A 25422-nucleotide genomic window follows, 5' to 3' on the forward strand; every position below is an offset into this window, starting at 1 on the left:
ATCAATTTACATTGTGCCCCTAAAGTTCTTTGTGCGCTCCTTACTTTTTCAACTTAGGAGCACATGTGCTCCTTGGGAAAAAAGTTAGCGTCAAGCCCTGCCTTCATACATAAAAGAACAGGGTGGTAAGTATGATCCACAATATCATGACAGGTGATTTTGTTAAGAGGCAAAAGGCTGGCAATTGCATCCTTTCAGACGTTCTGGGATGAGATCTGAACGCAGATTCAATCACTGCAACATCCCAAAAATGTATTCTTATACTGTAAATGATTTTAAAAATGTCATATTGTGTCGTGGCTTAAATTTTGTGTTACCTTAGCCTTGTTGGCTGCTGTCCATTAGGCCTGTATGACTGTATGCCATCATGGGAGATGCCAAATGGGAGATTCCAAGCACCAATGCCTGCAAGGATTGTCCACAATGTCTCACATTGCAAAAATGTCCTCACTCCGATAGTCTAAAGCTTAGGTTCTCACCAAAATAGGAATATAGGAACACACACACACACACACGAAACACACACACAACTTCATGCCTCCACATCCAGCAGGCATCCACCAGTTTTTTCTAATTAGTCCACAGAGCTTGTAGGAACAGTGTGTGAGTTATTAATAGTCGACTCCCTAACACTTACAGCCTATTAATGAGTAGAAGATTTGATGGATATGCCAGCAATATTTTCATTATTTTAGATGTTTATCATCTTTTATATAATTGCTTGAACTAGATTTAGCTTTTGGTTTTCAGTTCTGTAGGTGCTGTGTCATGTATGGGGACAGTGTTCCCACAGTGTGTTATAGAGCTGGAAAGACTATTTTCCTCAGAATCTCTGTGAGAGTTGTTAAGGCGAGCACCCTACTAAAAAATGTAGAAATTATATGAACGTTCAAATGTGTCTTTTGAAACTGAGCTGTACTCAAACCTGAGCTATTCAAGAATAAGAATTTGACCTCGCAAACAGAATGAACGGCAATGTTTAGACTTACGTAGTCATGACAACATCTCCAGAATGTTATTGTGACCCTGGATTGACCCTGTCAAATAAGGACATCATGGTAAGTGTGAGCCGAGGAGATTGAATGTTTTATTTATACAAACAGAAGTGCTTCTTAGCACTGGAGGGGATGTAAGGCTACTTTACTTGCTTTGTATCGTCATTGCTTCAAGGATGACCACAGTCCTGACAAGTTGAATATTTAATCTTTAGGTCTGGTAAGAGGGAGCTGTTTGCAAAACCTGATAAATGTCCTCAAGTGTTGCTACTTGAGTCAGTGTTGCTGCAGGTATGAAGAGTACAAGTTTGAAAAGGAAAAAAAAAATGATGACACATGATGATTCCTATAGCAGTGCAGTGATAAATGATTGGACTACTGTTTGAGTTTTCAGTTGGTTGGGTCTACTAGAAGATCGCTGCTGTTGATGCTTTCATTTGCTGCTGTGATCTGTCACTTTTTTAAGCTCTCTGGATGCTCAGTTTGCACACATCATGTTGTACTTCTTCCAAATACATGTGGTAACTTAAGGATTTTCAGTACTCCATTGGATTGTATTTGGTTAAATGTCTTTGTTGTCTTTTTAATGACTGTATTAAAGGGATAGTGCACCCAAAAATGAAAATTCAGCCATTATCTACTCACCCATATGCCGAGGGAGGCTCAGGTGAAGTTTTAGAGTCCTCACATCCCTTGCGGAGATCCCAGGGGAGAGGGGGTAGCAACACAACCCCACCTAATGGAGACTTATTGTGCCCCAGATTCAAACGTCCAAAAACACGTAATTGAAACCACAAAATATCTCCATACTGCTTGTCCGTAGTGATCCAAGTTTCCTGAAGCTCCGACATAAAAAGTTGTTTGGAAAAACCTCATTTGAACTCTGTTTTTAGCCTCATTGTAGCCTGTAGCTCTGACTGCCTCTCTGTGCACCGCCCCCTTGGACGCGAGACCAGCGAAAGCATGTGAACACACATGAAGGCGGTGCCCATGTCTCACTAGTCTCGTGCAAGTGCGCACATGTGGGCTCGGTGTACAGATAGGCAGTCAGAGCTACAGGCTACAATGAGGCTAAAAACAGAGTTCAAATGACGGTTTTCCAAACAACTTTTTATGTCGGGGCTTCAGGACACTTGGATTACTACGGACGAGCAGTATGGAGATATTTTGTGGTTTCAATTATATGTTCTTGGACGTTTGAATCTGGGGCGCCGTCAGCCATTAGGTGGAGTTGTGTTGCTGCCCACTCTCCCCTTGGATCTCCGCAGGGGATGTGAGGACTCGAAAACTTCCCCTGAGCCTCCCTCGGCATATGGGTGAGTAGATAATGGCTGAATTTTCATTTTTGGGTGCACTATCCCTTTAAGTAAATTAACGCCTGCAAATAAAATCTCCTCAGTGGGACACTGAAGTACTGAACAGACCCAAACCTGAGACCCTGATGGCATCCCCTGGACAGTGACCACAGCAAACGCAGTACATGTGTGTGATCTTGTAAATCCCGGGCCATCAGTGCTCCTGTGTGTGAAGACAGGAATAATAAACCTCCCTGGGTCCTTCAGCTCTCACAGCTCTGATGACTTATTACCAGCTGTATCAAAGCTGAACGCCACGCTACAGCTCCGCAGAGAGGAGGCTTGACTGTGTTTATGACCGCACTACAAGTAAGTCTTCCTCTGCATGTGCCTATGTGGCTGAAGAGAAACTATGGGAATACAGAATTCACATAAAAACATTTTCTTTCTCTCATGCCTTCATCCTCTACCTCTCCTTTTCGTGGCTCTAAGCCTCGCTGCTCCTCATCATTCTGATTCCTCACACACAAACACACACATACCATGAAGCACTGACATGGGGCATGCTATGCAGGAGACATGCGAGAATTCACTTTTCCCTTGACCTTTAACTGGAAATGGAAATACCCATTAAAAATAGAAAACATATCATCACATCGAGATTGTATGTCTCCTTGTATGTGTGTTTATGTGTACGTGCATGGGTGGGAGATCTAGAGTTCATGTGACTTATTCACTCTCCAAAAGGTCTCATGTCTATTCTCTACTTGAGGTAAAACCATCTTGGGGCTGTTTACACTGAAATATAATACCACAATGTAGAATATCCCCTGATATATTTTCCAGATTTTGTCAATCTCTACACTTTAAGCCGCACAAGATTAGTTTTCTTCATGTAAATAAGACTTTAACTCTGGCTCTAAAGGATCCAATATGGAGAAAGACAGATAAATATTGTGGCAATGTGTACGTTAGATTATAAAATGTCTTGCATACATGTATAAGGTTTACAGATTGTCAGGGCAGGACAACATCGATGCTTTCAGCAAATTCCATGGCGATTTGCCTGAAAGATTTTAATATTGCTTGTGTATGACTGAAAAGTTTTGGCCTGATGGTGAGGCTAGAGGAAAGGTCAGCATATCATTAGAATCATTAGAAGTTTTGTTATCCATTCCGTGTACCTTTCCTTTCGAATTGTAAGATCAACGACAGTCGGACAGGACACAACTGAGGGAAATGGAGAGATTAAAGGAAGGGCAATATCTCCAATTTTTTACCAATTTCATAGCAATCTCAGTCAAGATACTTTTCTCTTGATTAAAGTGTTAGACAGACCAACCAACATTGCTATCCCCTGGCCTCTGCGTGTATCAGACACAAACTTCATCACAAATCAAAAGGTCAGGCTGCATCAGGGAAACATTCTCTGACTACCAATTGATATGCTGTCGATTTGCCTGTTTGACTTCTGATATTGGTGTATGGTCACATTTAGGAAAGATTCTTCATCAACAGTAACAATACCTTTTCTCTTATTCACCACGTACGCACTGATTTGGTGTTTTGAAGGTCAAAAACACGGCTTATGTTGGGTTAAAACGTGCCAATTTTATAGATGTCCAGGTTACATCTAACTGCTTCAACAGAATTCAAATGACTACATCAGTGTGAAGCAGGGTCTCATTACATGATGGAAATATAGAACGTGAGATGCTGTTGACAGTATGGAAGCTAGACAACTGAAGGACTTTCACTTTTTAACCAACTTCAGCCCAGTGTTGATCCAGTCATCTGCATGTCTTTTGACAATGTTTTCTTGGGCTATGAGTGTGTGCTACTTGTTCACTGTCTTTGCTTTTGTAACATGTTTAATTTCAGTTTCAACCAAGAAATGTAGATGGGCCATTGCCATTTTCAGAAACCTATTCGAAACCAATGTCATAGACATGTCATAGATGCTACACACATCTCCCCCCGCCAGCACAGAAGGTCTTTACAATCAGCACAGTTTCAAGGTGGACTACCAAGATTAGTGCCACCAAGTCAGTATCGGACCAAATGTCTCCCCTTCTGTTTCTGAGGTATGACGCAGAGTAATGGCCAGAAAAGCGTTTTCGCAGAACATTATGATGTCACAGTGAAGCTGACCTTTGAGCTTTTGGATAAAAACTGTCATCACTTCATCATTATGCCCCACTAGACATTTGTGTTAAATTTTGTCACAATTAGTTCTTGAGTTACGGCCAGAATGATGTTTTGGGAGGTCAGTAGACTCACAAGTCAGTCTTTAGACGCTTTGCTTAACTAAAGACTGATGTCTTTCTCCCTGATTTTGTGTTTAGATGGGCGGATACAATTTCAGAGTTTAAAAAAACTCCCTACGTTGCAGAACCAATAGTAAATCTGCAGGGCAGTCCTTCGGTGGCTCGCTGAACTCTTGTGCTCGTAAACATAGTCCGACTGCGTTAAAGTTTTAAACAAAGTCGCTGTAAGTGCTTCATTTCCACAATCTTGTGGACTGAGCACACGTTTGATAAAACGGAGTTAAATCTCTCGGCATCCATTTTCAAGCTCTGTGTGTGTTTGTTTCCTTGCGGACGAGAAAAGGGGGAGCGCACATTTCCGGGAGGGCGTGTCCTTTTAAAAAATGCAAGAGGCGTTGCTTTGTTGCCGGCCGTTTTCTCCGGTGTGTTAAACACACTTTAGAAAGGAGTGTCCCCAGACTATCAGAAGGTGGAGATCTCTGATTGTCTGGTGGCGAGACTAGGAGGTCAGTGACCTTGACATTTGACCTTCAATTACAAAATTGTAATCGGTTTATTCTTTAGTCCAAGTGGACATTTGTACCAATTTTGAGGGAACTTCCTTAAGGCCTTCTTGAGATATTGTGTTCATGAGAATGAAACAGATGAAAGGTCCCAGTGACCTTGATCTTTGATCACCAAATTCTAATCAGTTCATTGTTGAGTCCAAGTTAGCGTTTGCGCCAAATTTGGAGAAACTATCTCAAGTTGTTTTTGAGATACCATGTGCACAAGAATTAGACAGACGAGGTCACCGTGACCTTGACCTTTGACCTATGAATACCAAAATCTATTCCGTTCATTGTTGAGTCCAAGTGGGCATTAGTGCCAAATTCGAAGAATATGCCTCATGGGGTTCTTGAGATATCATGGTCACAAGAATGGAATGTATGTACATACAGACGTAAGACAGACGGACGTGACCACCTAAAAACATATTGCCTCTGGCCACGGTCGTCGCCGGTGCGAGGGCATAGAAAGAGTGATCAACTCTTATCAATGCACAGAACCATAACAAGTAACAGTAACCAATAACAGACTCTTTCTGTCTCTACCAGTATCACTCCCCCTTCCACTTCCCAACAAACACATTTACACACCTCATTATGTTTTCCATCAAGGCAGTGTTTAGGAAAAGATATAGGGTGTATTTTTTTTTTACTTTTTGAAAAGCTACAAAGTTTGGTTAGAACTGCATAACAGATTTTTTTGTTTTCTTTTAATGAAATATTTGATTGGCGTTGTCACTATACAGTCCATACATCCTGTCCAAACGGTACTGTGCATGTGAAACTTAACATATCTGTGACATAGGTCACAGATAAAAAGGAGGCGGGATTGCTCCCTTCTTAGCTACTATATTTATATATTTTGTAATGCCAAAATATCAGATTTATATATGCTGGGCTAATGAGGGGTTAATCCTGGGCTGGATGTGGCCCCACAGGCCACCACTTAAATAGGCCTATTTACAATATGTATACTGACAAAATTATACTTGCATCCAAACATTGGTAAAGTCCAAAGACAAAGGGGTGTCTGTAAAGCCCCTTGAGGCAAACTGGGTTTTGTGATACTGGGTTTTATTAATTGAACTGAATTGAATTAGTGCACATACTTGTGAACGATTATTGTGTATGCGCAATTAAAATTACATTTGTCACTGCTAATTCTTCTCCTTGACACTTTCTAAACTGAACTCAACACCCTGTCCTTGGAAACAGAGCACAAGGGCAACAACAGTTCAGCGGAACCGCAGTAACTGTAACAGTTAATGTCAGCTAAGGGATGTGTCTACGATGTGGAGAGCAGGTAAGATTTGAAATACAATGAAACAGCATTTTATTGAGATTTGCAGTTCTTTGGTGAAACAGAAAGCACACACAGTATGTTACAGTTTGCCGTTTGGTGCAGGAGGTTAAACCTAAAGAGGTAGGTAATTCATCATTGCTTGTCGGTTTAACCTCGATCAGTGTTGGCATTGATCCTGTGTATATGTGGCTACGTCTGCACACATGAGGTGAGTGTGTGTGTTATCAACAGTAGCGTAGAAACTAGAAGGGCAAAAAAGTGAGTCATGTGTGCAAACAGCAAAGGTTAAACACAAAGATTTGACAAAAGATTAACCTTGCTGCTCTTGGAGCTACTCACACAAACACACTCATAGGCTCATGAGTCAGCGTCGGCTGGCAGTTTGATGGCTCCTAATCTGCTCTGAATAGACAGTGACAGACAGAGACAGACAGACCGAGAGAAGGGAAGGAATGTAAAAACTGCGATATGACGGAGGACATGACGAAATGATGAGTTGAAGGCCAGAAAGATAATGAGGGGAGGCTGGGGAATGGGATGATGAGCAGAAGAGCTGAGGGTAGAAAAAGCGTGATTGGAGTGAGCAGAGCTAGGGAAAAAAAAAAACGGAAATGAAGAAGCTTCTCCGTTTCTCCTGCTGAGGAGATTAATACAAAAAAGCAGCAGCTCTTCCTGTTTCATCTCCGTCACCATCCCCATTCCCTGCACAGCATTGTGGGAAAGTTACAGTGTGCAACGTGTGGGTAGATGAGACAACCCTCCACCTCCCCCAGTGACCTTTAAGACGTACTGTTACTCTCTTCTGATGTAGCGTAACATTTTCATATCAGACAGCATCTGTTTGCTATGAATCAGAATGAATATTCTAGAGTTTGCGTGCTCAACGCAGCAGATAGACCGTCAACAGATACTCAAGTTAGGTACTAGTTATCTGCACGTGAGGGGACACAATCCTAAAATCTGTACGGTATATATGATGGCACGTGAAGAGAAAAAATGTCCCTTACAATAAGTTACTTATGCATATTAGACCCACTGGAGGATTGTAGGGTTACACCACCTGAGTCACACATGGATCACAAAACTGGACTCTTTAAAAGCAATGTATTTGTTTCTTAATTCTTTTACACACCTTCCACTGACAACTGCTGAGCTGTAAACACAAATGTAACCCATATAATTGCTGGTCACTGCCAATTTTGCTCCCATCTATTGCTACTAGAGGCAGTACACTGCCCCCTATAAGTGGTGCTGTTACTGCTAACTGCTGGTGCTTTTGCTGGAGGTAACTACTATCAGTGCTGCTGCTGCTGCTATTAAATACGGTCACTGCTGCCAAATGTTGTTGCTGTTAACTGCTTTAGCTGCTGTTAAGCACAATTTCTTCATTTTACTGTTTTTGCTGCTGCTCAAGTGTGGACCCCCCTGATCATCAGGCGTGCACAGTCAGAGTCAGGATGTCAGCTGGTCTCCAAACACTGAGAACATCCTTTGGCCCTGCAAATTATTTTTTAAAGGGTCTCATCTTTTAGTTTGTTTCATTTCTTTCCTAATGATGGCAGACTCAGAGAGCTTCTCCAGGGCCAGACTTTCTCTGAGCTCAACTGTTCGACTGTTTCATCTTCTGAACTATGGGGTGATGAGTTTTTTGACAGCTTTGCATGCAGCCATTATGTAAAATCTAATGGGAGGTGCTGTTATAAAAACTGAGTGACTTCTAACTAAAATCAGGATGGTGGACATCTTGACAAAAGCCCTGTTCGGACGGGATTAGTTTTACATAGGTACGTGGGGTAAAGTAATAATTACCAGAGATTTATGTCCCGTCCGAATGTGCCATGTCAGTAATCATTACCGCACAATGTCAGTAAAGATTACCGCGACTTTTACCTTCTGTAAAAGGGTCCCGGAAAATTACCTCAGGTAATACTAATCCCGTGCAAATAGACCAGCAGTAAATATGTGTGTAGATATTTCGTCATATCCTGTTTACAAGTGGTTTGTCGAGGATTTTCAAGCATGGAGGCTCTTGAAGAAGCATTCAGTTTTGCACTTCACAGTCGGACAAGTCCGTGTGAAACCTCAGGTACTGTGGGCCAACGACGAACACGATTGATTGTGTTTTGCCTGGATATACGCACATGACGACAGGAGGGGACGGCGGTGCGTGAATGGATTTACCCCTCCCACTTGTGGTAGTTTTACTGATATTTCTTATCCCGTGCGAATTGGCCATTAATATTACCAATGTCCTGTGGTAAAGTGACATTACCCCTCGTGCCCATGTAAAATTAATCCCGTCCGAATAGTGCTTAAGAAGGCAAGTTTTGTGGCATCATCTATGATTTTAATTAGGTTTTTGGAATAACTTTGTATCTCATGTTATAAAATGTAAGGCTGCCCCCTTACAGTCAACCAAATGTCATTAGTCGGCAAGATTTCATTGGTCGCTTGGTCACAGGACACAGGAAATTGTGGCCACAAATTAAAATCCAAAGCATGTGATCATTTTGAGAAGGTGAAGGACGAACCCAAGGTGATGTAAACTCTGCAGGCAAACATTTGCCCCTCAGTCGTCAACTACAAACATGACGTATCATCTGAAACATGGAAGTAGCTACATGCCCATTAGCCCACAGCGTCATTAACAGGCGGCTCGCTCAGTGTGTGACGTGCACTTGTAGATAAAATATAGGCCTATATTAATGAAGGTTCATTAGTACGGTTTGTATTTCTCTGTAATGTAGCACAGTGTTAACAATGTTACTGATACTATTCTTTCTCACACCTTCAACTCAAACCATTGTGTTGCCCCGCCCAAATATTATAATATAATAATAAAATTAATATGGTAAACATGCGGGCAACTAGTCAACTAATGACCCTAAATGACAACTATTGGTTGACTGGATAAATTCTTGGTCGGGGGCAGCCCTAATGAGATGAAGGTTCAAGTGATGCATCTTAGTGTATCTTTTCAAATACCAGATTTAATATTCGATAATAGCAATGTCAGGGAAAGGGGATGACATTCACTTAAGGTCAGCCGGATTAGAATCCTAAACCAAGTGAAACCTCTACATCTTTGTGAAACAAAAATGAGAACTCATTAATCGTGATAATAATATGAGTCCTTCCTGAGTACTTGTATGAAATCACCCAAAGTGAGGGAGGAAAGATGTCAATGAAAGAACAAAAGATATATACAGAAGCACTATAAGCTTGACACAGAAAAAACAGAGTGCTCCTAATGTTTTACCCACCAAGTGTATTCAGCGATGGTGAAATATGCCGTACAGCTGGTACTCTCGGGCTTGCCAGGCTCGCTTTGCCTTCTTGTATCGCTGGAGCCAAAATGAGGCCTGCCTGCTCTGCGTTCAGGGGTTTGCATTCCTTTGAATGTGAGTTATTACGGATGCCAACATTTATCTGCTGGAAAAAAGAGGCAAAAAATATTTGAAATGATTGCCTGTGGAGCTCTGGCTGCAGCGAGTGTAAGGGTATTAGGGTGTTATCTGGGTTTAAAATACATCCAGGGGGGAACCCAGGGCAGCTGCAGCTGGGCAGGAGGGGGAGGAGGAGACTCTGCAAAGAGAAACTCCGGGGCAGATAAATGTTTAAAACGCTGACAGAATGTTATTTGTTGACATTTACCCACAGAGAGACCCAGATGTTTCAAGCATGACAGGGTAGCATTCACCATATTTCTGACTAGTGCCAAGGAGGGGGAAAAAGTGATTAAATAGTGTCTTCGGCAAAGGGCACAGGCCACTGTTCCAGAGACCTGCCGCTACTGCACATGAAACCCAAATAAGCCAATTGTTCCTGCCAACAATGAGTCTCATACGAAGAACAGATTATACGGAACAAATGACAAGTAAACATCTCCAGACGTGGTCCAACCAAAGGCAGATGTCAGAACTACCACTCCTACGATGACAATATTGGAATTGATATTTCTTTACAGTAATTCACTTTAGAACACCCTCTGAAGCTGCATCTCACCCACGCTTGTTCTCGTTTTCGGCCATTTGTCTGGTTCTGGATGAGGTAATTTCACCATTGTTTATCCTGCCTACAAGGCTCAGATCAGCATGGTTGCTTTTCTTGACAACAGAATAGAACGTGTTTGCATTAAAGAGACAGTTTTCAAGTGCTTCCTCTTATCTGTAGTGCAAGAGCGTCTCTTCCATAAAGCCCAGTTAAGACCAAAGATTTGCAACGAGATGAAACTGTTTTAGAATGTTGCAAAGAGAAAAGTTGCAGCGGTGTGAAATGGCCATCTGAGCCCGACTCAAGCTGGCTGTCAAAATGACCGCAGACTGGCGTGTTTGCCTGCTGAGGCAGATGCCCCGCCCCCTGCGAGCCCTCACAGTCCTCACAGTGTGCTAGTGTCGATCAGTGGCTCGCTGCTGCTGCTCGCTGTGTGCTTATGCCTCCCTCGCACACATTCTAATTGACTGAGTAATTAATGCTGCTTGCTTGCACTATTGTGGCGTATTTGTTATGAATACAGTCTGAGGTGATACGGTGCTGCAGTGGTTAGCACTGTCACCTCACAGCAAGAGAGTTCCTAGTTCTCTCCGTATCACCGTGGGTTTTCTCCAGGTACTCCGGCTTCCCCCCACAATCCAAAGACATGCAGGTTAGGTTAATTGGTGACTCTAAATTCCCCATAGGTGTGAACAACAATAGTTGTCTGTCTCTATTTGTTAGCGCTCTCGCCCAATGTCAGCTGGAATAGGCTCCAGCCCCCTGCGCCCCCTAACAGGGTGAACGGTTATGGAAAATGAATGAATGAATGAATGAATGAATGAATGAACAGTCCATCTGATGCTCATTTTGTATCCGTTTTTCACCGTTTCATCACTACAAATGCAGCTGTAGCCAGTATCTCACTATCACTATCCTCATTCATATTTTAGGAAGCTACACACTTTATTCAGCCACAAAGTGAGCTGAATAAAAGGCTGAAAATCTGAACAGAAGTGCAGAGAGTTGTTGCATAGAGGTGATACACTATCTCATCTAGTTGCATTGCCGTGAACCGGCAGGTTTTTAGAACGTTGCAGAATGGCGCATTGCAAGTAGTTGCCTGTTTCACCTCGTCTCGTCGAGAATCTTTGGTCTGAAGTAGGCCTAACTAAATGCATGCTTCCTTCTGTGCAGTGATACGGTTGGAGGATGTAGTTTGGTAGAACGAAAGTAGTCCCTACGTCAAACTGCTTACAACAAGATGTATGGTTTATCTCGAGTAACCGGGTCATGATCTCTAGAAAGAGACATTGCTGTGGAGATTTTTTTGGCACCACAAGCCGAGTGCCAACTTTTTCCACTGTAGCCAAGAGAATGCTGACATCTCTAGAGCCAATATTCCAACACTTGGCAAATCACACCAAAACAATCTAGATTAATAAGTAGCACAACAGGTAAGAGAAAGTTGTATTTAAAGTGGCAGGCCACCCCAAAATCAAAAATACACTTGAGGTTCTGCCTTAGTTTAATTTTCGGAGAAGAGTACTATTACAGTGTTTTGGCACACCATTGCAGGACAAGGAGGAATATTGTTATTGTTTTTGTCCCTGGGTATATGTCATCTCACTGTGATTTTGTGTAGTGTCAGGGACATGTTTTTTTTTCTTATTCCCATGGAAACCACACCCCTGGGTCCAACACACAGGCGAATAAAATATACAGCTGTCACTTTTGTATGGATTTGTAATTTGAGGGTGAGATGATTTACTAAACTTTGATCTGTTGATTCTGAGTTGTTTGATGGCTAAAGTGGAACAAAACAGAATAAAAATAGTCTAAGAGTCTGGGTATCGGTGATGTCAGAGACAGATAAGCTGACGGAGAATGACTGAGGAAGCGTGAAAGGTAAAAAGCAGCAAGTTGAAACTATAAAAAGTGAGGCGTGAGAGTGTAAACATAGGAGAGAGTGAGAAAGACTGGAGGAGACAGCCGAAGAATGAGCGATGGAAGGTAAGAGGTAGAAAGAAGGAAAGAGTGACACACAGAGAAAGCACAACAGAGATCCTAACCCTGCTGTAGGGGTTTCTGGGTAAAAAGCATCAATAATCTCTCTCTCTCTTTCCCCCTTCCTCTCTTTTTCTTTCCTCGTCTCCATTCTTCATCCTCGGGATGTTTTTCAGACTCCGAGCTCAGAGGATTTTATCATTCTTCTCCCCAAGGGACTTATTCCAGTTTAAAATCATTGATACTGATTACCCCGGGCCCTGTCATATTGATTTTTGAGATTTATTGTTGGCCGACTCCCTAGCAGAGGTCCCTGGCCCCTGTGTCCCCGAGCTGGCAGTCATTTGTTAAACACTCTCCCCTCCTGACAGGGTACATGCCGAACTACGTGCAAACACACTCGCAGGCTTGTACATAAAAAAGCTCAACATGTATAGCAACAACTGCCATTGCTGCATTCACACTATGTGCAGGTGGGCAGATACCTTGATATGAAGTATACGATATATGATATGAAGTTATAACTGAGGTTCAAGGTCAAGACCACGCTAATGTAACCACTTGTCAGCTCAGACCTATTAGGTGTGACTAACCCTTTCTCTCCTGTATGTCTCCAACACATTCCCACTCCGACCTCTTCATATATCAATGTTTGGTCATGGACTTTCCATGTCCAGCTACGATGTGCAAGATAAACTGGGTGCGTTGGTTGTTGACGTTCTGGGACACTGTGTCAAGTTATGCCAGTTACATGCACTGTCTTCTTTCAAAAAACACTTATGTTTTCACAGGAAATTCTGCGTTTACAAACTTTTTTTCGTATTTTTCTCCCAACAACTAATGTACATGGTTGGGTTTGGGCAACAAAAGCACGTGGTAAGGTTTAGGAAAAAGGAAAAGGGTTTGGCTTTGTAATCTTACCGGACACAGACACCCCTCCCCCCCGCCCATACTTGCACTTTCGCCACCTTATCGTTCTTGTCCTGCCACCGAGCGCCATTAAACTATAATGGCAACGGACCGGGTATCATGCCGACGTTAAAGGATGGCTTTTTCGTCAGTGTCTGATTCCGCAAGCCACTGCCCAAGCGCCGGATTTTGACAACTTCGGAGTGGCATGGGGTTCATGTCTCAGTTGTCACAACCCTCACCCCAAACCCCTGTTCTCCTCCACTCTTCCTTCTCAGTAGGGCGGCATGCTGGATCAGCCACTAGCACCAAAGCCTCACAACAAGAGGATCCTGGGTATGAACCCCCAGGGGGATGACGAAGCTCATCAAGACGTGTCCTTAACCTGAGTCTAGGCACCTGGGTTCATAAACACTCCAGCCACAATACAACTGCGCTCAACCCCATTCATCCCTGTGTACTTCACCCCTTTCATCCCTCTCCTTGACCTCCAATCATCCAATTGTACACACCCATTCATCCCCCGCCAACTACTCCCTTTTCATCACTCCCCTAAACCCCATCATCCCATTCAACGCAACCCTCACCCACCTTTCCCTAATCCTCTAGTCATCCGAAGTAAGACTGCTTTTATATCGTTCATGCATTGTGGTCTTTGTTAGTGAACTTTTCTATAAATTGGCATATCATGTATTTCAAGCGCATTGTTTTTCTTAAAAGGTCCATTGTTTTCATGTTGGACTAAAACTTCGCCCTGCTCCTTTGAACCCAACAGTCTCATTGCAGCTGAGCAACAAGTCAGACAATCTTGGACAACTTTTCCAGGTAGTGTTCCAGCCAAAAGAACATCTATGTCCCTGAAAGACAAAAATCTCTTTAAGTTATCTCCAGGTTTGAAACATGACATTGTTGATTTTTAATTGCTTTTGATGTACACAAGGTTCACTTAGTTGAGAGATTTACTGTTGTGCCTCATTACAGGATTTTTTTTTTTTTTTGGGTTGTGATCCTATCCATTGAAAGGAATATTCCATCCAAGCTTGGTTATAATTGCCATCTAATTACCAAGTTTGGTGCCAAGAAAGCAAGAAAAGTGCATAAAAATCAATTTTATGAATTTTAAGACCATCGTTTGAATACTAACTAACTAAATATTCCAAGAAATACCATTTCAAAATCCTTTTTTTTCCTCAAAGTATCCCATAGAAGTTGTCCACTCGCCATCCCCCTCAGAGATATGGGTTATGTAAGTGCAATTAATCACTTGAATTTGGACACACGAATGCTATCATGAAAAAATGCCTGTAGACTTATTCATTACTATGATGAAACACACACATTCTCATACACACAACACACGCTGCAGTAGCAGCAGCCACTTAAGCTCCATTTCTTCTTCTTCATTTATTATTCAGCTCTGTCTCACGATTTGACCTTCACCCACAGATCAGTGAAAGCAGGTCAGTCTCCTTCGCTCATTACTTCTTTCTTACGAGTGACGATGAGCCAGCGGAAGGAGACAGAAAGCAGTAAGTATGTTCAGAGGAAAAGTAAACAAGTAAACGACTGCTAGCGCCTGGGCGATGAGATGGATTAGGGGACTGACACAAAGTAGAGAATGGTCAAGAAATATCAGCAGTGCAGAGTTCAGTGAGGCTTTTGGGAGAGTAGACTGTCTGTCATCTTGAATCAAGCGATAAGAACCTCAACATAAACATAAACCATGAATTCCTTATAAATGTGTCACTCTAGCTGTGCCGAAGTTCACGGGCTGGATCAACCAAAGGACACGACCCATGACGGTTGGTTCTTCAGAGTACCTGAATGCAATCGAGCATTGAGCCTGCACCTTGCTCCTACACTGGTGGTGCGCACAAGCACATTCTCATTTTTCACCATGGCAGTTGTCCTCAAGTGTCCAACAAATCATAAATATCAGTTTCACACTGACAAGGTCCCTGATACCTGAGTTCACAGTATGAGCTATTAGGTTTCACTTAAACACATAATGGGCAACTAGCAAACAGCAAACCATATTAGCTTCTATATCCTTGCAATGCCCTGTTATCAGGAACAAGGACACATCTACAATGGTCATCCTGCAGCAGCTTTTCTGTGTAGCTCGTGTATTGAATGAGGACCACCTGGTGAATTTGGTGCCGTCACATCAGTTTCACTAACTGTAGTTGATAAGGATCATCTCAACACACTTGGTATCTAGTCCTCTGACAGTAGCATTACTTAGCAGCAACTGGAACCTAACTGAATATTCAGAGCTGCATAATTCAGACTGATATGTATACAGAGTTATCAGTTAATGATAATAATCCCACATTAGAATACAAGCTAGTGTTCATTTACATTCAGTGTGAATTAATATATTATTATATTTTTTGTTGTGGTTGCTGAATTAAAAAGCAAAGAGGGGAAAATGCAACGATAATGATTTTTTTCAGCATTTTCAGCTTTCTTTGGTGTGTGTGTTCTCCAAATGACACAAGCCACAAATGGACACATAACTGCAAGATGCCTGGAGCTCGAAAGCAGTGTGAAGAATGTTCAAGCTCACTGATGTCATCTGAAGAGACACCTCCTGCACAGGAAACTTGTTTCAAGTGATCGCAGCTTTTGTCTATCCTGCACACACCCTGGAGGAATCTACCAACATGTAAACTAACACCAATTTATTTCTTACTCTCCAACCTGAGCACACATGCAGACACACACACACACTGCACGTTCGTAAACCTCTCTTGGATGTACCAAAGGATGACCCGTTGATACCTGAGCAGACAGTTAAACAGGCTGCAACAGATGCAGCAGCTTTGTTCACCGTCGTCATCACGATGCTAATGTGGTGTGTGAGGTCACAGGAGCATGATGGGACGCTCCTGGGAGCAACATGACCTAAACTGCCCTGCATCGCAGTGATTGCACCACAGCCTGCATGACTAATTAAAAACAAGAATAACAAGCCAGGCTGCTGAGTCCGCAACAGGCGTCCGCTGCTGCACCGTTAGCAGCGTGGGGCTGGTGTTAGAGGGTAACTAGCACAACATGGCTCTTGTGCCACATACAGTGTCACAGAGAAACAACATGTGTTTGTGCTTTTAATTGGCTAAACATTTCGAATTGTTTTGAAGGAGGAATACGAGCACTGAGCTGCTCAACTTTCTCAAATGTGCAGATGGCAAAAGTCACTGTTAAAGCTACTCTTCCCTTTCTTACATTTCTCACAGCAGTTAGAAAAAATTTGAACATCCACAACTCCCGCCTCCCTCCAAAGTCCTACTCCCCCTCCTCCATTACGTCCTCATTACATCTTTGATAGACGTAGGCGTTGGCAAGGTAACGTTAGATACACGGAAGAGGAGAGCAAGTGTAACGTTAAAACCAAGACAGTCAAACGTAACCCCAGAGTTTTAAAACTCAACCGGAGTCAGTAGCTATGTTTCCATCCAAAAGTGATTCGAATCATTGGGAAATTAAAAGAAATACGAATCCTGTGTGTTTCCATTAAATGTACGGACTTTGGTGAAAACTACGAACTCACGCGAGTTTTCCGCAGAACCGGAAACAAAACAAGTCTCGCATTCTTCTTCTTCTACGTTTTCTGGCGGTTGGCAACCAGCTTGTAAATGCATTACCGCCTTCCCGACCCGGAGTGTGGATATCACCATGGAGAGAGGTGCGCTACGTCAGACTCAATTCGAACATAACTGTCTCCATCCCCCGTTTTGCGAATCAACATTTTTTCGAATCAACCAAAACCCGGCTAAAGCAAGCGTATTTTAGTTTGTGCGAATCAGGGGATTTTAATTCGAATTTTGGTGTTTCCATCATAATTTTCCAATGCGATACTTCTAAGTGCGCAGGCTGATGGAAACATGGCTAGTGATGACTGATGAGTTTTAGAATAAGGTTACAGTGCTAACGTTAGATAGCAGCGTTAACGTTACTAGTAAGTGGAAATGCACAAGGAAGATGATGTTAATGTTTCAGAGGCTACGCTACAGTAGGCTAACGTTAGCCATTAGCAACTGGATGCTGTGTTGTCATGTAACGTTATATGTCATATTAGAAGCAAAACAGAACGTTACCTGTCCTGCACAGTCAAACGCAACCCCAAAGTTTTAAAACTTATCCAGGGTCAGTGATGACTGATGAGTTTAATAATATAATGTAAACACTAACGTTAGATAGTACTGGTAACTGGCAACAAACAAGACAGTAGGCTAACCGTTAGCAACTGGATGCTGTGTTGTCATAAATAATGTTACAGCCTATGTTACATTAGGGGCAAACTAAAAATACCTGTGCAGCATTAACTCTGTTACCAGAGTTTTTATCTCTGGTGGAATTCACTTACATTTTAGTGTGCCATCAGCTTATTAATAGCATTTTCATGTTCAAGTTTCCAGAAAGGTAAGTGTTGCTTTAACCGAAATTCTTTTGTCCAACGTTAAAATCATATCTCGATAAATAAATAAATTGTATAAATTATATTGTCCGAGCCCATTTCTAGGGGTCTAAATCATTAGGTTTCATTATTATATTGATTCCTTGGACTACTACTTTGCTGTTATCAGGAAGTTTCAAAACTATATGATTTCAATTTGATTTAATTCGGGGACTGGCAATTGATATGAGACGATATCATGTGCCCATTTTTCACATTCGGTTACAGAAGAAGCCTCCATCCCCCTTTTTTTTTTTTTTGCTTTGGCCATAGAAGATGAGGCCCCTGAAGGCAAACACCTCCAAACAGCTATAAAACATGGATTAACAGCAAGATAATTAAATGAAATTATAAAATTTGGCTCAATTATTACTTTAAACGCTCAAAGACAAAACCATTCTCATTTCTAGTCTGTCATTATTACCTAAAGCATTTGTACATCGCATAAATTAGCCTAGCAGTTAGCAGGCTTTTCCTCTGCTCATAGCTTAACATATTGCACATAATATAGAGACTTTAGCACACTCACTGCTGGTGTAAGTCACTGCATTACCCGACAGAGCAGCACGGTTTAATTACAGTCTGCATGCTTATTTTTTCAGCCGAACATTGTTGAAACAGAGCGAAGGCATAACACTGATACTTGTCACCAAGCAACAAATGTCTCACCTATTATATGGTGAGGTATGAGGGCACAGAGAGGAACAATTGTCATGGACTTTTAGTGATATCAGATATGAGGGTGAAAGTCACAGAGAGAGAAGTTTTTCACTTTGTACCGATGATGTCATTATCATTAAATCAATACAATACATTGATTAAGACTGATGGATCGTTACACTGCTATCCATTTCTACCTTGAACTTCTTGCAAAACAATTTCATATCACCTTCACCAATTCTTGTTACATATAATTTTAATAAGGTTTTTTTTCATAGGTTTTCCAACAGTCATCATTTGTGAGTTTGTTTGTGACCAGTGGAACAAACTCTTAAAAACCTTGTGTAACCAAATCAACACAAAACAAATCCACTAGTGTCAGGATGTGGCCAGTTTTCAAAAGGCACTACTTCTAAACACTTCTTTTTATGAAAGTAGAACACGTAGACAATTGTGAAATGTCTACCACCAGGAAATAAATGTGAATATTTGTCTTTTTTTTTCCCTTCGTTGAAAACTTACATTGACTCTGAATCCGGTGAAAACATGCCTAGAATTTCCTGTCTTTATTTTCTTTGTCTGTTTTTGGTAATAATGCAACTGCTCTTGCTTTGCTTTGCTTTTAAAATCAAATCCCAAATACTATGATAACAAATAAGATGAGTGTATCAGAGTATATCAAGGTTAAGTGGTGAGCAACCCCTTTTTTATTTGAAATGAAATGCTCGAGAAGAGTGATATCTAATAAAAGAAGAGACTGTTGCTCTGTTCTAAGAAATCTGATCAAGAGCAAACAAAATGAGAACAGCATATCCACCAGTTTGAGTGATGAATCCAATCACTACGTGTTACCCGAAAGCCGTATGTGAAAATTAAGATGGTAGGGACAGAGGGAGGAGATGCATACTTAACATCCTGGTAAAAATAATGAGCTTTCAAAATTGCTCTGCAATATTTAATTTAAATAAAAGTGTGTGTGCATCATTTAAATGCAATGACCTTCAGTTCAGATTCTATTAGATGTATTTGAGATCTTGACTGAGGTTCTGTGGGTTTAACAGTTCTCAGCATGAATTTATGATGATGGACCCACTGATGGCTCTGCTGGGTTAATTAGCCCAATTATCAGTGTCATTCATACAGGTGCTTCTGTGCCTGTAATCACAATGAAGCCATAGCTTGGTCTGTTTCTTGCATTATGAATTCAGGCAATGTGAAAACAAAGATTAGTAACTGTCACAATGTCTTGATAACGACTAATTTTCATGAATTAGTGCTTGAATAAATTGGATTTTGTATTCGTGGACAAATATTTATAATCTTATCATCTTAAACAAACTGTCTGAGGTGCAAACAAAGTTATTGGGACTGAATTGAGCGCTAAGAGAGTTGTGCTGCTGTTTTTGTTGTCCAGCACAGTGGAGGCAGAAACGTGGGATGAGATATGAAAGAGGTTGATCCAATTATCCAATGCGATCATCCTCCAATAGCTTTAAACTTCTTTTTGAGTGGCTGTATTTTGTTTAGATGATGCCAACTAATATGATGCCAAAATAATGCAGAGAAGCTAGAACAATGGACTAAGGGACCGGAGAATAAAACAAAAACTGCAGGAAAAAAAAAAAAACATTCTTTAACTAACCCTTTTACACAGCACGCTCACACTGTGATAAGAACCTCATGAGTAAAATGACATTCCATTGGAAATGCAATGTCAATAACATCGGTGTTCACTCCGAAAGTCACAATGAAATTGTTTTTTTCCACTGTACCATCAACACTAAAATGCAGATGTCAAAACATTTCGTGTGGGTCTGATCAGAGTCTCATTACTTACTAAATTAACTGCCTTTTCTCACATTCTCTTCCTTGAAGGTGTAAAACTTCAACTTGTCAGTAAGCAACAAATGTCTCACTTACTACAGAGAAGCATGAGAGCTGAGAGAGACGAATGTGACTTTTAACCTCACATCTGTCATCACTAAGAGTCCTACATATCAGATCAAAGCATCTCTGCTTCTATGCACGTTTGTGTCTCTGGAAGCCCATTGTCTTGATTCTTCCATATGTTTTTTATGATTAAACTTTTTGAGGCGTTTTTATGATGTTACCTCAGTGCACTAATAAAAGACTTGGTCTTCAGCGGGCTTAAAATGTAAAGGTTACATGGATTAATGATCCTGCTACTCTTCCTCTCAGTAAAGAAACTGATTATGACTCAATGCTACCAAGGTGGAAAAAATGTGCATATACAAAAGATCTTATGGATCAGAGACTCAGACTGACAGTGTAAAGACGTTTGGTGTTGCTTTGATCACCACAGTGTACACAAGCTGGTCAGCCGAACCTATCAAGATTTTGCATCACCTCAAACTCCACCTCAATACATTCGTCAGCAACTGGCCGACAATGTCAGGTGACTAGTTGCAGTTTTTAGGAACTGCATTCTTTGTTTTTGCATCTTGCTTGAAGCAGCTTCCGAGTCAAACCTTTTCTCACCCAAACTCATGTCAACTCCTGCATACACAGAATAATATTCACATCTCTGAAGCTGTAATGAATATATTGTGTGCTCACACCACTATATTCAACAGCAGTTAAAAAAATACTATTTCAGAACCACAGTCCAGCTTCCCTTGGACATGCTTTGATCTCAGACAATGCAATGTGCCCTCTACAGTGAGAAGTGGGAGTGTTTTGGTCGGGATGGCAGATGGAAGGAGATCAGAAGTCAGAAACATCATAGAATGTTAATCGATGCTCTGCTTTTTGTTAACCATAATCACAATACCTTAAAGGGGAACTAATGTTTTTTTTCAACCTCAATACCTTAAAGGGGAACTAATGTTTTTTTTCAACCTGGGCCCTATTTCCGATCTACTTTTGTCTTAATGAGTGATAGGATGTTCAATATTTGACATTTCTCCAGTATGAAGCTAGGGCTGACCTGCCTGCAGCCCGTTAAATAATAGGGCACTCAGACAGCGTCAAACAACATCAAAATACGTCCACTAAAAGTGTATTTTTTCACACAGATAGGCTCGGATTGTTAGTATAATTATCCAACAACATAACGGAAAGGAGAAATGAATGTCTGTGTTTACCTTTAGCTGGATTAAGACATGTTCCTCTGCCTGTTGCTGCTCCCTCTCTCTCCTCGTCCGCTTTTCAGTTTCAATGATTTCTGCGTCCGTGTACTCCGTGTTCAAATAAATATGGGCGGTCATCAAATTCAAATGGCTCATCCAGATCCAGTTGGTCAAAGTTGGGTAAAAATTCGGACATGTTTGTTGTGGCAAGTCAAAACACTCATTCAGAGAGTGAAAGTCTGGCTCTGAAATCTCACGTCTCACAAGATTCTTCTGGAGTGACCTTACAGTTGGTCAAAATCGGGTAAAAATTCAGCCATGACTACTCCAAACAGAGTAACTCCTTGCATTTGTAAGGTCAATCCAGCGGTAGCTTCCTGCAACAACTCAAATCCCGCGCGACCAACTGCTGTAAAACACCAAAGAAGAAGAAGAAGAAGAAGATTCTCGCAAGACTTGAGATTTAAGAGCCAGGCAATTTTTACCGGATTTTGACCAACTGGATCTGGATGAGCCATTTGAATTTGATGACCGCCCGAATTTATTTGAACACGGAGTACACGGACACTACTCATTGAAACTGGAGAGCTGACGAGGAGAGAGAGGGAGCAGCAACAGGCAGAGGAACATGTCTGAATCCAGCTAAAGGTTAAACACAGACGTTCATTTCTCCTTTCCATTATGTTGTCAGATAATTATACTAACAATCCGAGCCTATCTGTGTGAAAAAAATGCACTTTTAGTGGACGTATTTTGACGTTGTTTGACGCTGTCTGAGTGCCCTATTATTTAATATAGCGCGCGCTCACGGGCTGCAGGCAGGTCAGCCCTAGCTTCATACTGGAGAAATGTCACATATTGAACATCCTATCACTCATTAAGACAAAAGTAGATCGGAAAATAGGGCCCAGGTTGAAAAAGAACATTAGTTCCCCTTTAACAAAGCATCTTGGCTACCCATTTTAACCATAGATTATTTACATAACCCCAATCTCTCTCTAACCGTAACCATACTGCAGTTGCCATGCGTATATATTAGTAGTAGAAAGTGACAACTTAAAGAACAATTGCATTGGACGTAAAAAGGATCACTGGACATAATTCAGGGTTTTGCAAATACATCATTCACAGAGGGAAGTATACCAATGTTGACCAGTTTTTATAGCTAATGTCAAAAGACCATTAAGATCTCTGCAACCACTCCAACAATATAAAACGTTTTCAACTCCAAAATATGACTTAACATACTGCTTCCATCTCAATCCTGCCAAATCACCCTGATAAGATTGCAAGTGTGTTAATTTGCCAACTCACTGGCTCACATTTCATACCCAAAAGTTAGATTATGTAACTTTAAAACAAGAAAAAAGAAGTCAGAAATATAAGCTATTACAAGCTCTGCAAAACAAATTTGCTGTCTTTTATACGGTACTTTCTACCTGTAAACGTCTGTTCCCCCTGACGGAGTGAATCTGTACGCAGCTGTGAATTTCATGTCGTCTTCTGAGTGTCAAAGTTTGAAAGTTAAAATGCCAAGTCGTCTTGCTGGACCGGGCTGACAGGCAGATTTGTCATTGTGCCATGTGGCCATGCAGCCTCGGATCACCTGATTGATGGTGGGACAGAAGGCCACGCCTGTGGTCTGGGAATCCCCCTTTCATCTCTGCATTAATCCTTCTGCATTGTCTGTTTGTTCTCCCTCACTTGTCTCTTCACCTTAGCTTTGTCCTCTTCTTTTTTATCCTGAAAAAGAAACATTGCTTTTCCACCTTACCTCCTCCTCTCCCTCTTCTGGTCTCAACAGAATGGAAAGCAACATCATCTGGCCTCCTCGTCTCATCAGCTCCTCTTTTTTCTTTTTACTCTCTTCACCTCTTCTTCCTCACTTCCTGGACTGGGCAGAAGGCTATGAACGCCATTGCTTTTTTTTTTGTCAACCTCTCCTCGCCTCCCTGCACTGAAGTGGACACTGAAAAGAAGCCTGGATCATAAACTAACCACCGTTTCTCTTCCCCTGTCTTCTAGCAATGTAACGGGGACAAAAAAAATCAGGAATAATTCAGTTAGATTTTCTTTCAGAGAGGATTCAGTGCATCATCAAATCTCATATTCAGCCTGCCATTCAGTTCGATTTGATTCACTCAGCTGCTCGAATCTTTAACACTGCCACAAATGCAAATCAGGAAAACAACAACAGGCTCATTCATCAATAATCAGAATTATGAACAACACTTAGGGCACTAGTTGAAAGAATGACTAATTTTCAAGGCCTTTGTTTTTCGCTTCAAACTGCAGCAGCTGAGTGTGTCTACATTTCAAAAACAAAATTCCTCTACTTCATACTCTTGATATTTAGTTGGCAGCACACAGAGCTTACAAAGACTTTTTTTTTTTTAAATATTCAGCCAGTCAAAATCAGGGATTTTAGGGTATTTCTCAGCTGTGTAAAGAAGTCTGTGTGCAGCATATCAATGAAAACACCATCAATGACAAACTCCCTGTTCACATCAATTTTTAGTGACTCCAATATGTCAAATCGATTCTCTCCGCTTTCAGAGCTGTAATCAATGTTTATTTTAAAAACCTAGTGTATCCACAGTATTACAGAGCTTTTGATCACTGATCTGACGGTGGTTGACGGTATTGACATGACCGATGCCTAACCAACACCCTCCAACTTTCCTTATCGATGCCATAAAAATATACGGATGTACTGTAACGACTTTGCTGACTGCAAATGGCAGTGGCAGCAAGTTGGAGATGTTTATTAAATGTGAAAGTGTGACATCTTCTTCACCATGTGTCTTTCTGTCACGTACTTCATCCCAAGAGGATCTGGTATTTCCGGATGCCTCCATCCCTCAACCCTTAATCAATCCCCTGGAAACACCCAAAGGCGAACAATGAGGCACTCATGAGGTCTTAAACAGAAAATTTTGAGAAGTTTGTGTGTCACAGATACAAAGACAACATCTTAAGACCAGCTTGTTGTAAATAATCCACCAAAACATTACAGATAACTTTGTTTTGGTTTTGCAACTGTAACTAGAAACGACTCCAGAATAGCTTGTTATTAAATCCAGTCTGTGCCTCACCCTCAAGGCAGCGCCGCTGTAACTTTTGCTGTCATCACTCACTTTGTAGGAAAACAAGATGCTTCAAATGATTCTGCCTCTGATCAGCCTGATGCTCATTTAGACAGAACTATGTAGCTCCACCGTAAAAGAACTGACCTTAAAATTGCTCAGATAAAGAAAAAGAGTGCTTTCATGGATTGGAATGATTAAGGTCAGCTGGAAACTCTGGTTAAATTGAGTGCAAGTGGGTTTAACTACCACTGCGCCCACCAGTCCTCGCTCTCCCCGTCACATTTCCTCAAAGCTGTCACAGCTTGACTGTCAGTTTTGCTTTGCTTTTATTTCTCTGTGATGGGAACAAATTGCTGAATCCCGCACTATTGAATCCGTGTATTGTTCACCGACCGTGGACTAAATCACCTCTACGGAGATTTTTCTGTTAACCTTCCTTCACCCAGTGATGGATGACTAATCATATATGCAATTTCTTTAAAACCGTCTATGAGCTTTCTCCTTCTTTCTTCCCCCAGTTGAAATACAGTGAGACTCTCTTTTCATCTTCTCTGTAATCTGTCTTGTCATGTGCAGTTCCCACCCTCCGTATATGCACACACATTTGCAAAGTGACGCAGTGTTGGTCAAAACTGGCTCATATCACTGGGGCAGAAAGTTGTCCTGGCAGGGGCCGAGTTCACAGATGGTTCACTGCGAGCTATGAATATGCTGACATGAATATACAGGAGGAGACTGTAAACCCGGAGGAGCAAGGTTGACAGAGCTTCCAACACCTGCTCAGACGACCAAAAAATGGAACAATCACATATAAAGGTGACTGCATGAT

The sequence above is a fragment of the Epinephelus moara genome, chromosome 3, assembly GCF_006386435.1.
Source record: "Epinephelus moara isolate mb chromosome 3, YSFRI_EMoa_1.0, whole genome shotgun sequence".
NCBI lineage: Eukaryota > Metazoa > Chordata > Actinopteri > Perciformes > Serranidae > Epinephelus > Epinephelus moara.